Source organism: Lepisosteus oculatus, chromosome 15 (assembly GCF_040954835.1).
Source record: "Lepisosteus oculatus isolate fLepOcu1 chromosome 15, fLepOcu1.hap2, whole genome shotgun sequence".
NCBI classification, from domain to species: Eukaryota; Metazoa; Chordata; class Actinopteri; order Semionotiformes; family Lepisosteidae; genus Lepisosteus; species Lepisosteus oculatus.
Genome location: NC_090710.1, coordinates 18,649,846 through 18,666,132, shown reverse-complemented (window position 1 = coordinate 18,666,132; position 16,287 = coordinate 18,649,846). Strand labels below are relative to the sequence as shown.

At 40.2% G+C, this 16,287-nt stretch overlaps 1 protein-coding gene across 2 annotated transcripts in view; it reads right to left on the bottom strand.

Annotated features, from left to right (window-relative positions):
- bcl9 (BCL9 transcription coactivator) overlaps positions 1 to 16,287 on the bottom strand; it is a 172,153-nt gene that overhangs the window by 86,841 nt on the left and 69,025 nt on the right. The window contains exon 1 of one of the 2 annotated variants that reach the window (XM_069178834.1): positions 1,957 to 2,151. The exons of the other annotated variant lie outside the window; for it this stretch is intronic. The gene's annotated coding sequence lies outside the window, so the exon portion shown is untranslated. Of the gene's footprint in view, positions 1 to 1,956; positions 2,152 to 16,287 lie in introns of those variants that run through there. 2 annotated transcript variants of the gene reach the window in all.

Sequence of the window (16,287 nt, the reverse complement as noted above, 5' to 3'; positions counted from 1 at the left end):
AGTGACACCTGCCCACTATAATAACAACAACAACAACAACAACAACAACAATTGCTTACACTTATATAGCACTATTCTGGACACTCTACTAAAAGCTCTTTACAGGTAATGGGGACTCCCCTCCACCACCACCAATGTGTAGCCCCACCTGGACGATGCGCGGCAGCCATAGTGCACCAGTACGCTCACCACACATCAGCTATCAGTGGGGAGGAGAACAGAGTGATGAAGCCAGTTTATAGATGGGGATTATTAGGAGGCCATGATTGGTAAAGGCCAATGGGAAATTTGGCCAGGACACCGGGGTAACACCCCTACTCTTTCCAAGAAACTCCCTGGGATTTTTAATGACCACAGTCATTACCGAGTCAGGACCTCATTTTTAAGTGTCATCCGAAGGATGGCACCTTTTTACAGTGTAGTGTCCCTCTCACTATACTACGACATTAGGACCCACAAAGACCGCAGGGTGAGCGCCCCCTGCTGGCCCCGATAACACCTCTTCAAGCAGTAAACATAGTTTCTCCCAGGAGGTCTCCCATCCAGGTACTGACCAGGCTCACACCAGTTTAGCTTCAGTGGGTTGCCAGTTCTGAGTTGCAGGGTGATCTGCCATATCTGTCAGGTAAGATTCTAGAGTGACATCTGTCCACTGTCTGCCAGGTGAAGCTATAGCTCACCACAACCTTGTATTTGACAACACCATTTGCACAACTGCACACTGAAACATATATGCGCATACAGTCACATACATATACATGCATAAGGTCCATATCTATCACATTATTTTCACCTCACTCAGATTGCTCTTGGCCCTGCAATGACTTAGCTGTCATACATGAGAGATCAGCATACCGTCATGAAGAAACAGCAGCAACCGCGAGAACAATAGCAGAGGAGACACAGAACACGGCTCAGCTCACAAGTTGGTATGTAGACAGAATCTGCCTGGCAACTCCTTCCTGCAAGCTGAACAACAGCTCAAGACAACTCCCAGTAACAAGAAAAGGGGGGTTAAATATAAGAGGCACAAGAAAAAAACGATAAAAAATTGAAAAATAAAATCCAGCAAGACAGCACGTGGTGTGCCGGGTACAGAAGGCCCTGTCAGGAAAGGCTACCATTGCAAAGGAATAATGTTCTGAGGTCAAAAGAGAGGAAATTATCTTTTATGATGCGGCAGGCACTCAGCAGAGATAGTAAGTGCTACCTCCGCAAGCTAAACAGAAAACCCTGTGTTTCCCTGAGCAAATTCAATATTTGCACTGGGTTTTATCCATCTTCTCTTCTTCCCACCATTTCCATAGCAGCCTGTTAAATGAAGGTTAAAATACATGTTTCTGAAACCTCCTGCAGCACAGCACTGGTGCACAAAACCCTGCCTGATTTTAATGGGCTCCGTCTACTTGACTTTGTAGGCTAAAACATTTTACTTTGGAAATTCTGTACTAAAATGTTAACAAGTGAGGAATAAAAAAAAACAGTGGGTTCTATGTTTAAAAACAGTCTTTTCACCTGAAGTATAGACTTGCTCACTGAAGACCTGTTGCTGCCCTTGTGGCAGCAATTATTTTGTAAATAATCCATAAAATGTGTGGTCATCTACAAAAAAAAACGAAAGGACAATGTTTGTTGGACGTTTGTAACCATACAAATAACAGAAACAGCTACTCTCATTTCCCCCCTGTTTACACAGTAACAAAGAATGGAATTTTGTTTGAAGAAATTCCATCGTGATATCATGGTGCATTACCACCTTTCCCATGAGACTATTTAGAAAATCAGACATTTATAAGCAAAAAACCTTTAAAGTCTTTAATTAAAAGTAGTCACAGTTCTATAGTTAGGTTATATCAATTTAGAATCATTAGAGGTCTAATTACCACAGAATATGGCACAATTCAGTAGTCTCGTTAGAGGAACTTTCCTGAGTTAAAACCAAGAAGATGGTCAAACCTTATCTCATTCAAGAAACAACTGCCCCACTTCTTGGTGACTTGCTTGTGCGTTTCATTCTCACACCCCTCCATTCACCCCGTCTTTGCCCCTGAACCCCGGCTTCATGACGAAGGGACTTCTGATAGCCCCATCCATGCAGATGAGCTGCTGTTCCCCTCAGCCAGGAGAGCTACACCAAAAAAGCTCACTGTTGCAATCATGCCTCTTCTCCGCCTTAATTAGGTTTGACCAGACTGCTGAAAAACCAGGCTGTCAGGTGAGGTGATTTTATGAGCTAAGAATAGAAAGCTCCCTGGCTGTATCCACCGATCCTACCCCCTTCTAGCTGAAAACAGCTTCTCAGCTCTTAACGTCTCCGAGCTTGACCCAAGCTTCAAACCCAAGGCTAGCGCATACACCAGCTGATGTCTAAAATAACTTCTGTATTTCTTTTCGTTCTCCTGCCACTGTTCGCAAAGCGCGGCTGCATCATTAGGCAACATCCTGGGTTTCGTCGTCTTTGTGATTTCAGGCGCTCAAAAAACAAGTGACTCTTTGTTGTTTGTGACGTAGGATGAGCTGTCTGAACTTGGACATGTGTTTCAAATTAATATAAGGATAACTGGTTTAGGAAACTGTGTTTGAATAAAGAACAACAACTACTGCGGCTTTAGCTTCTTTAATAACCAACAGGGACAGATATTTCAGTAACGATACAGGCAATGGTGATGTAAAAAGTATATTAGAAAGGCTAAGAGAGGTGAACGCACTACAACAACAAAAAAAACAAATGAAAAAGTTCCAAATGATAAAGTGAAAAGTATCTTTAACAATAATGGGAAAGTGTTACAGATACTAGAACTTAAGTTGAACCTGCATACTATTCTACAAATTGTACATACATTATGCTTTATTGCAATTGAAGGGATTGTAAATAATGACGGATTTTCCAAACGTTAGGAATGGAGCTGAAGTGGTTAAGTAAATAATCTACTCTGAGATCACACTATCCCTTACTCCTGGGTGTCCTTGGGGCAGAAAAAAACAAGCAGACGCTCTTACATAGAAATGTAAGGGAGACTGTAAGAGCCATGGATACTACTGGAGTTTATAAGTCAATTAACTGGCACCAGAGACAGTTTTAGGAAAAGAAGGAATCTAAGGGATGAGTCAGAAAACGTAAGGAATAATAGGTAGGGGTTAGGCTTGTCTTCTGTGGAATGTTGTGGAACATTCTACATATTTGTCTCTGCAAAATGCATTCTCAGTTGAAGTTTGTGCCAGGTGAATAAATCTCAGAATACTAGCAAGAGGATCATTGCAGGAATAGCCAACTGGACAACAGGCAAAGACTCAAACAGCCTGGGAAAGAGCAGAAGCATTGTACAGATATGGCATAACTATCATTTTGGACAAAGATTTCATATTCAGGAAATAACTAAGAAGCAGTCACAACCTGACGTGACCTTTGCATCAGTATCAATCAGGTTGGGAATCGGGTGGAATTTTACATCATGCACCTTTCACACTGCAGTGTTTATGAAGCAGTTAAATTCCGAAGGTTTAATAATGCAGGCAATATATTGTTGACCCAACAAATTATTATTCAGTGCATACAGTTTCATCAGATCGCTTGATGGTAGAATTTAAAAAAGAAGCAGCTTCAAATTGAATTTGACTTTTGTTCTAGATCTTCACACGTAAGATGCCTTCATTCACACACGCATAGGTCTCGTTGGAGGCTAACGAGTTCATCATTTTGTGACACACTGTCTAGGTAGATCTTAGAGCTACCCTTCTTCCGAAAAAACAATCATTATTACGTACATCTCAGTTTGCCACTATTTTAAGTGTAATGCTGGATGACAAGAACCCCAACTTGCTATTTCCAACCCAAACAAGCAAACCAAGCTGTCCAGAAGTGTCTAGGAATGTCTTAAGGAAGTACAGAGAACCTGTTTCCACAGTTCGCTTCTCTCCAGCAGTGCCCGAGGCTGTGACAATCACGCCAGGACCTGGATGCAGAGTGAGGGCACAGATGACGCATTAAACAGTCCTACACACATCACAAGACAGCCTCCGAGAGGCGATTGGAGAGAGAGAGATTCATCTGCACAGCATTCATCTGGCAGGAACTAAAGCATCGCAGTGCAAACAAAGTGATGGGAGAAAAATGCAAATTATTGCTGCAAAAAAATGGCGATGGGCTTAAACTAAGCTCTTAAGGTTCCGTGGTAAATTCCCAACCTCTCTTTCCTTTCAATAAAATCACCTTACCTTAAGCTCAGAAATAACTGGAATTTGCTCTATCGAGTATTTGTTAATCAAATTATCATGGCTTTGATCACATGAGTTTGGAGGGTGAAGATAATTGGTCTTGTGAAAATACATTAGCTCTGTGGACTGCCTAGGCGGACTTCTGGCTCAACGTTTCTCATTAAGAGACTCGTTTAGCACTAGGTGGAATAAAAAAAAGTAATTTTCCTTTAGACATGTTTCAGAAAATTTGCAGCTATCTTTGCAAAAATAGCAGAGATGCTGTTGAATAATTTACCTGTTAGGGAGTATAATTCACTGAGACAAATTTGCAGAGAACAGACAAACACAGCCCGCCTGCACTCAGTGGAGTCCTGACCTGGTCGACTGGCCAAGCCAGTGTGTCTCCCTACTGCAGACTACGCCATCTGTGATTAGGGTTGTATTGCATGCAGAGACAAAGCAGTGGAACTACAGTAGAAAGTAGTGGAAACTACTTTCCACAAAGTACATCTGGTATCTGTAAAAAAAAGATAAAGTAGAATAAGCTTTTTTAAAGTTTTCTGTTGACGTTGACTGTTCATGCAGCATGTTAAAAATGGACAGGGAGTTTCTCATTAGCATACACATTCAAATTCCAAATAAAACCATTCAGGGGTACAGGAAATATAGCCTGAGTAATCATCAAAGTCTTGTATATATAGAAAAGACTGTGAAGGTCTTGGTATGATATTCATGACCATAGGAAGTGTCGATTGGTTCTGTGTGCTTTCATTGCTGTTTACCTCATGCAGGTGATTTACTTAATATATGAAGCCACTCTTGTGTAAAGAGTGGAGCTGGGAAAAAACAAAAACTGAAATTGGACATGATACATGTTTGATTGAAAGAAAAGGGGAGGACTAAACATCTTCACCTTAAATGTGGAACAGCAACTGTGAATATAATGCTCATTAGGCATGTATGCAAAGACAATGAAAGCAATTAACTTGCAGTAGAAATTGTAGGCTTTTACCCCAAGAGATAATTAAAGAAACCGATAATTATGTTGTTTTTTGAAATTTCATATTCTGTGTGAGAAACCCCTCTGTTTAAAGAACTGCACAACAATGAACACATTCAGCACATATTTGGTGATCTGCTTTGTTGGGTTTAGAAGGACGTTTTTGATCTATTAATGTACTTATGATGTTATGCTATTTGTAAAATTGATAATTATCTTTTGCTTTGTACGTACATAATTGGCATCACATTGAAGGAAAACCTGACTGTTATAAGTAAGCCACTTACTGACAGTTGTAACAATGAGTCATGAGCTAAAACCAGATGAAGATTTATTTCACTTTTAAAGCCTTACAAAATAATTTTTAACCTTAACTAGCCTGAAGTCACAAATTATTTGGAAACCAAATTATATTGTATTTAGATTTCTGAATCATAACTTGGATAAATCCCTTTAAATCTATATGGGTCAGATTTGTACAAAATATTCAAAGGCCAAAGTGTTAGGTGTACGTGAGAGACAAATGAATACTGATATTAATTAGTTCAGGTGGGTAGCTGTGTCAGCATGCGTAGGCTGCAAAGGAACAAGTAATAGGTTTATTCCATGCTGAAAAAAAGAAGAAAGAGAACAAAACGTTTCGGCCGTGGAGCCTTCTTCAGGTGTCACCTGAATCACACCTGAAGAAGGCTCCACGGCCGAAATGTTGTGTTCTCTTTCTTCTTTTTTTCAGCATGGAATAAACCTATTACTTGTTCCTGATATTAATTATAATACTGTCCTGTGTAAGGAAATCACATATTTCTCTGTAAAGGAAGAAGTGGTTGTTATGGGGGATTTTAACTCTCCTCGCATAGACTGGGGAAGACCAATAGGAATGTCAGCAACAGAAACTGAAATAGACATAGCTAATAACTGATTCTTAGTTTGCCAGAACACCTGCAACAGGGAACGTCTGTATTGGTCTCATCATTTCAAAGATTGACAATTAAGGGAGGAAAACAGAGGTGAGAAAAGCATTAGGGAAATTTAGTCATAACATGTTACGCTTTGAAGTAGGCTGTGAAACTGTATGAGCACAGTCAAAAACAAAAGTCTGCTATTTCAAGAAAGCAGACTATGAAGGAGTGAGAGAGTTTAAAGTAAATAGAAAGAGACAGGACATATTGGAATCTGCAGAGAATGGATGGAAAGACTTTATTAAGATATTAAAATCAGGGACATAGTGGCCCAAATAGTTAAAATATTTAAGATCCAGTTAAACAAAAGGAGTACAATGAACTGCAAGCGCAAGTAGAAAAATGAAATTAGAAAGGCCAAGGGAGAGATAGAAAGAAATATTGCAATGGAGGCAAATATAAATTATATATTATATATACTTTGATATATATATAAAATAATATTTATCACTCTGCATTTACTTGGCATTAAAACAGTAAATGAACAGTTAAGGATGTAGTCATTTGTATTTATAATTAGTTTTAAATTTAATAAAAGGATTATTTAAAATTACTCTCTAAAAACTCAGTTCAATTATATACAAGGTTATGGAAACAATAATAAGAACTAAACAAAATGATCACATACAGTATATGGACAAAAGACCCCAATGATTGTCAACATGGATTTAGAAAAGGCAGCACTTGCTTGACTTGCTAGGTTGGCTTCATGAAACAAGTATACAACATGGTGTATTTAGATTTTCCGATGTATGTTTATAAAGATCCTGCTAAAAGATTAATTTTCCAATTAAAGGCAGGTAAATGTATGTCTTTGAATTAAGAACTGATTACTCAAACGGGGTCCACAGATAAGGGGTGAATTCATGGAGGAACACAGGGATCTGTATTAGGCCCTTTCATAATTTCTACCAATTTATTCCCAGTTTTGACCAATGATGTAGATTCTGGTATAGGGACAAGTTTATTCCATGCTGGAAAAAAGAAGAAAGAAAACTTTCTTCTTCTTTTTTTTTCAGCATGGAATAAACCTATTATTTGTTCCTTTGCAGCCTACGCATGCTGACACAGCTCCCCATCTGATTCTGGTATAGTTAGTGAATGTATTAGGACTTTTGATCATTTCTACCAATTTCTTCAATATTGAAACACAAACAAGGAGACACAAATGGAAATCGTGGAGAAGTTCATTTAAAACAGAGAACAGAGAAAAAAAAGCCATGTTGTTGTAGTTGATGTTTTCCTAGAAACCACTGGATGTGATCCCTGGGTGTATGTGCTAAATGCTAAAAATGCAAATGAGTCAGATGGGCTGAATGACCCTCTCTCATTTGTAAACATTCTTATGCTGCTATACTCTCATGCCCACCGAAGTCTTCAGACATCTCATCTGCACAATGCCCCCACTTGGCCTATAATGTATTAATTACAGCAAAAACTAATTTGTGTCCCAGCTAAGACCTAAGTTTCTTAATTGAACCCATGAGTGAATTAATATGATTGCTTAATTTCCAGTCTTGCCCATTTCTTTAAGGTGTTACTAATTTAAGACCTATTTTACACCTAGAAACCTAGCCATTGATTACCAGACTGTGGTCTCCTGTCATAAAGGACTGGAAAAGGCTTTTTTAACAGGCCCCCGGGGCTTAACTCTGAACCCAGAGCCCTGGAGCAAAGCAATTGTTCTCGTTCCTTTTGTTTGGTCATGTATAACGGGTTACCTTGTTAGCGGAGTTCTTGTTTCTTTACCTTTACTGTACCTAGTTTCAGGTCCACACCTGTGATTTGAGTCCTTTCTCTCTGACTCAACAAGTTCCCTCCAGTCTCCTTGTCTCTGCTTGCATTCTCACGTGAACCGCTAGACCAACTGAAGGAAATGGCCTTCTTCAAGGGCTTTTACTCCACAGTTTTCTATCTTAGGAATGATGATACAGTACATGCATTGAAACCCCTATGGTCTAGATCTTTTCATATTTGCTGAAACTCAAACTTGTTTGTGTTGGTGGGGAAGAAAACTAGCAGAACTATACATGTGTGTTATTTGTGTTGGAATATTCCAGCAATGTATTATTTTAATAGCATGCGTTTCTTCACCTGTAGCTGTTTCTTAAGATACATAATCTCACTATGGCTCACAACCAGTTTTTGCTAAGTAGACAGTAACCAGCGTTGATGTGGCTGTTTCTAATTAACTGTGTTAAAAACTCTTGGGTTTGTTTATTTGTGGCTAGCTTATTGCCCAGAGAAAACCACTTTCTTAAAAGAAGATTTTCTGAATTTTGTGGTGATTTTCCATGGTAGGAAGTTAGGAAGTTTATTTTTTTCCCAAGACTTGATGAAGGCAATATCAAATTGAAAATCAAAAGCAAAGGAAAGCATGACCAAAAAAAATAAACAGTGGAAAATGTTTTAATGATGCATCTGGGCAGATGTCACTTTTAACCCTTCCTATTTTGATGCTTTTTGATAACTCTAAAATTAGTTTTCTGTCATTCCCTAACTTTTTTGCAAGCTGTTTTCTTATGGTGAAAAGATCACGTTCATTTAGCATGAAGGTGAAAGTTTCCTGCATGCACATTGTCCTAGTAAAATTAGATTATCCCCAGATTCAGCTTTGCCTGGCTTGTGCCTGTTTGCTTGCAGTATCATTGATACTCAATAAGCGAGATAAATACTGTTAGCTTTGTCACGATTACAGCTGTTTGAGAAGATTACAACTACAGTATTTCCTTATAAATTGTAATTGAACCTATGCAACTAGGAGGAGAAAAAAGGCTTTAAAGACTCTTTATTGTCCAATCTGAGTGCAATGAATACAAATAAATGTGACTGGAAGTACGATGGGACAGACCCCGATATGGAAAAGCTCGGATATGAACACCTTTGTTTTGTTATAGGTAAGCAGATACAGTCAACGCCTGACAGTATTTACTAAACAAAGCCCTACTGCTCATGGGACGTCGCTGAAACACCCAGTCCACAATGGCCTATTCACAGCCTGAGACCACCCATTGCCAGGAATAGAGATCAAGTCCCCCAAGTGACTGCCATAAGCTCTTATTGTAGGCAGAAAAGTTTTATTTTCAACATGCTCCAATGGCAAATGAAAGACTCTGTTCCAAAAGCAACAGGTGCCTTTCAGCCCAACTCCCCAGCAACTGGAGAGCGTTTGAGCTTGCAGTTGTAGGCTGTGTGGCTTTTGGGAAGCATGTGTGTTTTCAAGGCTTGCTCTGCAACCAGAGGAACATGTGTAGAAAATAAATTAGAATTCTGCGGCGATGTGCTCAATTTCAAATGAAAATATTTTTCCCGCACTTTGAAGTTGGATGAGACCACCAGATCAATTAGCTACTAACACCGAAATGAGCAAGACAACTGCATGGCCTCTTCTCATCTGTGACCTCTTATGGTGTTAAGTTGTAAGAGTAAATTTATTCAAATAAATTATTCTAAAATAGTTTTGTTTCCAATGGTATATGCCTATTTAGAACGTTCTAAAAACATAATCTAATATTTTCGTTTCTCACAGATTAAAAGGTATATTTGAAAGAATAATCCTATCATGCATATTTTATTATTTCTATGAAGAGTGCTGGATACCTGTGAAATTCTGTCAATACCTTCAGGATTTCTTGCTCACTGTGAACACGTACCCTTAATATAAATAACTATGTTCTGAGCTGTTCAAAGCTGCTCTTTAGTTTTACAGAAGCTCATTAGAAAGTGAGATGTGAGTTCAGTCGATTAGCCTCAGTTTCCTTAGACCCTCATCAAGCTGTTCCTTCTAAAGAATGCTGCAAAATCGACACCCGTGGCACAGTGTGGATATGTTCCCCATACACCAACAACTCTTTATTTAGACACACAAATCCTATTCTCTGTACAGACTTCAGTTGTACAGTGCTTATCATGAATGCTTTGGTTCATGCATTGACATTGGAATAATTGTTTTGGTTGGTTTAGTCAATATCTGTCAGTGCGTTGATCTCTGTTTAGACTTTGATCTGTTGTCCATTTCTCTTATGTCTTTTTTAACCAAACCCTTTTTTATATGTTTGGGAATTGTGTGTGTTTTAGTCTTGGAAATCCTTAGCGCACAGAAACTTTGTCGTGTTTTAACGCTGGGAAACTTCAATGGTCAGTGATACCCTCTGGAGTCAGGCGTGGTTTCTGTGTGGGAGCTTGTAGTCTCTACTATTTGTGAGCTGCAGCTGCACACACACCTCTGTTCATTTGTGAGCTGCCTGTCTCAGTCTGGCCCAGGGCTCAGCCAAACCGGACCTCCGATATGTGCAAAACTGCAGGGTGGCTTTGAGAGGAACTCTGCGCTGCCAAGCTGAAATCACTGTGCTCCTTTCACTTGCAAGGAACCGGGCTGAAATCACTGTGCTCCTTTCACTTGCAAGGAACCGGGCTGAAATCACTGTGCTCCTTTCACTTGCAAGGAAATGAGCGGAAATCACTGTGCTCCTTTCACTTGCAAGGAACCGAGCGGAAATCACTGTGGTCCTTTCACTTGCAAGGAACCGGGCTGAAATCACTGTGCTCCTTTCACTTGCAAGGAACCGGGCTGAAATCACTGTGCTCCTTTCACTTGCAAGGAATCGAGCGGAAATCACTGTGCTCCTTTCACTTGCAAGGAATCGAGCAGAAATCACTGTGCTCCTTTCACTTGCAAGGAATCGAGCGGAAATCACTGTGCTCCTTTCACTTGCAAGGAATCGAGCGGAAATCACTGTGCTCCTTTCACTTGCAAGGAATCGAGCGGAAATCACTGTGCTCCTTTCACTTGCAAGGAATCGAGCGGAAATCACTGTGCTCCTTTCACTTGCAAGGAACCGAGCTGAAATCACTGTGCTCCTTTCACCTACAAGACATCAAGCTGAAATCACTGTACTTCTTTGACTGGCAGGGAATCAAGGTGAATTAGCATGAAAAGGAGAGCGTTAACTTGGAAAAATCAGCACTGCCCTAAATTTCTCGTTTCAAAAAGAAGCGCCAGCTCACACATCTCGCGGAGCTCCAAAAGTGGCCTCCAGCCTGCTTATTTTATATTTTAATTGGCCCGGTTGGCAATGACACATGATCCAGAAAAAAATTATTTATATACCGCCTGCTCTGCCAAGTCGAAACACCAACTGTCGACCTTTGGTGACATGTATGGCCATCTGCAGCGCTCGATCCCCACGGGGTCAGCAGTGCAGCCGGTGAGGACGACGCGGGCTGACAGGCAGCTGCTTCTCTCTCACCTCTCCCAGCTGCTGCCGCTGCCGGGGCCGGTAGCAGTCCGGGAGGAAAAACAGGCGGATTCGTGGAACAGGACTGAGGGCCGAACTACGGAACTAAGGAAAACACACTTCAAATTTCCACCTATATGTTTGTTTTTTTCCTCGGGATTCCACACATGTTAAACGGCCGTGCAGGAAAGGTAGTGCTTCACAGAGGCTGAACGCCAGATGTACCAGCTGCCATGGCTTCGCCTCCCTTAAATCCTGCTGTGACATAGCAGCGAATCCACGGAGGTGACAGTATAAGCCTTTCTCTGAGCAGCAGCTCAGCTGAGACCCCAATCCTTTACAAAAATTACGCCTGTGATTTAAAACACCTTCATCAATATTCAGCGAAGAAATTCTGCCCAGATTAGTGTGTGTGTGTGTGCGTGCGCACGCGCTTGTGTATGTGACTGCGTGTTGTCTAGTGTGTCTTCCACCCTGAGCTAAGTGTATCTGGGAGGATGGGGAGGGTTACCCATTTTCCAGAGTGAGGCATGCAAATCTCTTTTCAAAGAGCAGACCCCGCTAATCGCTAGAAATGGCTACAGGGGCTGCCAGGCTCAAATGATAGGAAGAGGACACGCACAGGGGTGGGAGTTAAACAGAACCTGTTTCGCTACGGTCAGAAAATGGCAGCGCTGAAGCTGAAGGGTCTGCTGCTATTGTTCACGCGTAAATAAGGAAACTGCATCTTCCACATTCATTTTCCTAAGATGAAATGCAAAACCTATTTTAAAACCGTAGTCTGATCCTGGAGTACCGTTGAGTCTTCTGGTTTTTGTTCCACCAGAAGTCTTTAGGATTTATTCTGATTGAACCTTAAATTAAGCTATTTCTTTTAATTGTTGCAGCTCTAGAACAGGAATAGGACTGAGCATGAACTCCGTGCCAGATGCTGGATTTCAGAACCACTTCTACTGTATTTTTTTTTGTTTAAATAACCAGGTGGTATTTTACCCATGAATTCATACATCACTCAGAATGCTTATAATGTGACTGACTGCCACAATGTCATTCACACCTGTTTCTATACAGCTTTAATTGATGGCCAATTAGGAGTTGTTCAGAAAGCTGTGGCAGAGCAACAATTTGAAAACATGTTGAAACAGATCTGTTTTGGAAATATTACCCAGGAAAAAGACTATAACTGAAACTAAGGCCTGAGTGCACAAAAAAGTAAAAATCAAGCAATTAATTGAATTAATTTTACCTAATTAAGAGCTTAACTGGAGCAATAATCCGAAGAGAAAGGGAAACTATGAGAAGGAATGGAAAACCCTGAAAAAAGGAGAAGGTTAGAAAAGATGTGACTGTTTTTTTTCCCATGTAAATATACAGCCGGTTGTCCTATGAAACAGACTACTATGGGCATTATCTACTAGAAAACATCTCAACAGGCTGCTCAAAAGCATAAGACACAGAGTTTTGGGGAGAAGATGAATCCCAGCTTAAAAGTGTTGCCAACTAAGAGTTCAATCACACACTGAACTTAAAACTATACTGTAGACAATACAAGGGTTGTAATGAAACTTAACCCGAGGCTTTTAACTTGTCAGCAGGGTGACAGCTGAAATGTTGTTTTCTGTCTGATTTGCTCTCCATTCACACCACACTGTGTGTAACCATCTGCTTTCTTGCCTCCAGTACCTGGCAGTCAGGTGTCAAAGATTCAACAGAGTTACTCGTTCTTTCTTTTACTGGCTAGACGCAAAAACACTTTTTCAGAAATTGAAAATATGATAAGAATTGGAAGAAATTCGTTTTATTTATTATTACTATTAAACTTATCAGTCAAAAATAACTTTTTTTACTTTTTCATTCCTCTTTTGTGTCTAATGGCATGGTCTAATGGCTGTGTTTTCTGATCACTGCCAGCAGGTTTGTGTTTTTTTGTTTGGTGATTATAATCATTCTCTTCAGCCAGAACAGTCCAGCTCTGCCTGCAAAGTGTGATAAGTGAGTTAACAATTACATCCAGCTCAGCCTCCCTGAAAGCAGAGTATATGATTTCTTGATATGATAATAAACAGCTTCATAGATAAAGACGGAAAACATCTTAGCATCTTGCACATCAGCCACAATTAGAGCTACCTTCAAAATGTGGATGGACTTACAGATCTATAGACCTAGAACTTCAATATCTCATTTTACTTTCTGCAACTTTTGTCAGTGTCAGTTTAGCTTCATATAATTTCGATACCACAATGCATTTACAATTGTGCATAGATATGAAGTACATATATACTATTTCAGAGGGGGCAATTAAAATAGGAAAAGACATTGTCATGTGATGTATTGATTATATTTAAGATTTTGATAATAGTCAAGCCTGAGGGGTAATGAAAATTCACAAAGAACTGGATAGGAAAAGACAAGAATTTTAAGAAAGCTGGGACTGCACCAGGCCAGGCCGGTAGTGCGGTGGTTAGCACTGGGCCCTTGGGGTGCTGTCTGTGTGGAGTTTGTACGTTCTCCCCATGTTCCTGTTGGTTTTCTCCAGGTACTCCACTTTCCGCACATGGTCCATAAACATACTGGTAGGCTTCTGGGAAATCTGGCGCTGGTCTGGGTGTGTGAGTGTTTGTGTCTTTGTGTGCCCTGTGATGGACATGTCATCCAGGGTGTATCCTGCCTTATGCCTGTTGCTTGCTGGGATAGACTCTGTCTAACCCCAACCCCCTTCCCCCGGCCACACACTCACAGCCCTGTATTGGACAAAGTCATTCGAAAATAGATGGATGGCTGTAATTAGGCAAAACTGCAAATGTGAAGATGGGAATTGACCAGAGCCATTTCAAGATTGTGGCTTTTTAGCTGCCTTGTATAACTTATAAACAAAGGGAGGGAGGATTACTCAGGGCTGATCACTGGCGGACAGAATCCGTACAAATTTGTTTCGTGCTGACGACACAGTTTTAAGAGCTGATTTAGAGAAGATGTTGCAAGACGTCTCAGACAAAGTTGTGAAAGCAAGAAGAAGGGTGTCAGCCACAGAAAAAGAGAATACATTTGAATTACAAAGAAGATCATTCACTGTCACGTCAAAGTGTATAAGCAACAAGTAAGGCTGGCATCGTCATGACAAGCATCTTCCTACAGGTGTGCTGGACAATCACACCTCAGTGAAGACATATGGTCAAGAGCAGGCTGCAAGAGGAAGACAGTTGTGTTATTCTGACACTTTACGATGAAAGCTGAAACCCCGGTTGTAGCTGGAAAGATGAAGAAACCATTTGAGAAGGAGGCTGACTTCTACAGTCATCTAAAAGGGTGAATGTACCTAGTCCAGAGATTCTTGTATGCCGCAAAGAGAGAGGGTCTCTAGAGGACTGCAGTCTCCAGCACCCTGTTTAGATATCATAGCGAGAAATGTGCATGTGTGTCTGAATGTTTAGAACATCTTCAATGAGCAAAAAAGGAAGTTTCCCAAAATCAAAGATTTTAATATGCCTAAGTGCTGAATATATGAACATAAGACATTTTTAGAAATCAGAGGACACAAATTAGATGGCCCATCTAGCCCCTTTGGTAGTTAGCAATTAATTGATTGAAGGAACTCAATCAAGATGTTTCATGAAAGAAGCCAGGATATCGGCTATGTAATTTAAATTGATGGGTTATATGAAACCGGGTCCTCCTGTTAATTGTTTTAAGAGCACAGAAGCTCCCAATTGTACTATATGTATGGTACTGAATACTGTTACTGTTAGGTAGTTTGTAGCTAATTGATCCCGGGATCTTATCCTGCAGTTTCCTATGAGAGACCAGTTTAACCAGCGACCGGGTAGCTTATTCCTAATTCCCACAAGCCTCTGTCTGTTTTCAGAACTAAACACTTCCACATAATTAAATTACTTAATATTTTCACACAACAGCAATTGAACAGAACAAATCTGAATACTGACTGCTACTCACATTGCGTGGGTGACATTTTGAAAAACATCTCAATTCAGATTGAATTAATAATTCAGTCAAAGTATATGATCATCTCAGAACAGAATACATAGAGTTTAGTGTCTGAGAATCACAAATCAAAGTAAATGTGTATATATTTTAAAAATATATATGAACTTTAATATGCAGTAATGGAGACAAGTGTGCAAATTTAAAATCCTGATCAGTTTCAGTTGCTGCTGTCTCCTGCTAGTATTCTTCAGAACTAGGGCAGAATATGATTTAAAGATAAAAGTAACCTTGATTAAAGCTATTTAAAGCATTTAAAATAACAACTTACCCTCCTGCTGAGAAACAGATCGCTGGGGGGACCCACACAACTAGCTGTGCAGACATTCAGCTCACAAGCTGATTTTCAATTTCTGCCACAGGCGACCATAAATGTCTTTTAATTAAACAGCAAAAGTAAAGTAAGTAGCCTGAAAGTCAAATTGTTTCTGCTGATTAACCTTCTAAGGCCTCACAGGAACACCTACATCTCTGAACCCCTGATAGGACCCAAAAAGAGCAACAGCACTGCTGTACACATAGGCCTGTTTTCTGATGCGATTGTTTCCTTCTGCTATCGCCTTGCTGTTTCACGGCACACTCTTCCTGCAGCACAGGCATGCTGCAGATTTTCTACATAAAAGGATCATGTATATGGGTTTCATTTCAGCGCTGAATAGTATTTGTGGAGACGTCATCTAACATAGATGGATTTAACAACAGCAGCATAGTATATTTGTATTTTTAGTTTAAGTGTGGCTTGCTCCTGTTTTAAATTTGATATCATCCCTCCCACCTCCTCCTCCTTTCTGAAAGGCGATGTGCAGGGAAACGCGACTGGTTTGAATGATCCCCGCTGTGAAATGTCGCCAGAATGCTGACAACTGTTTCAGATTTGTCTTTTTACCATGGAGCC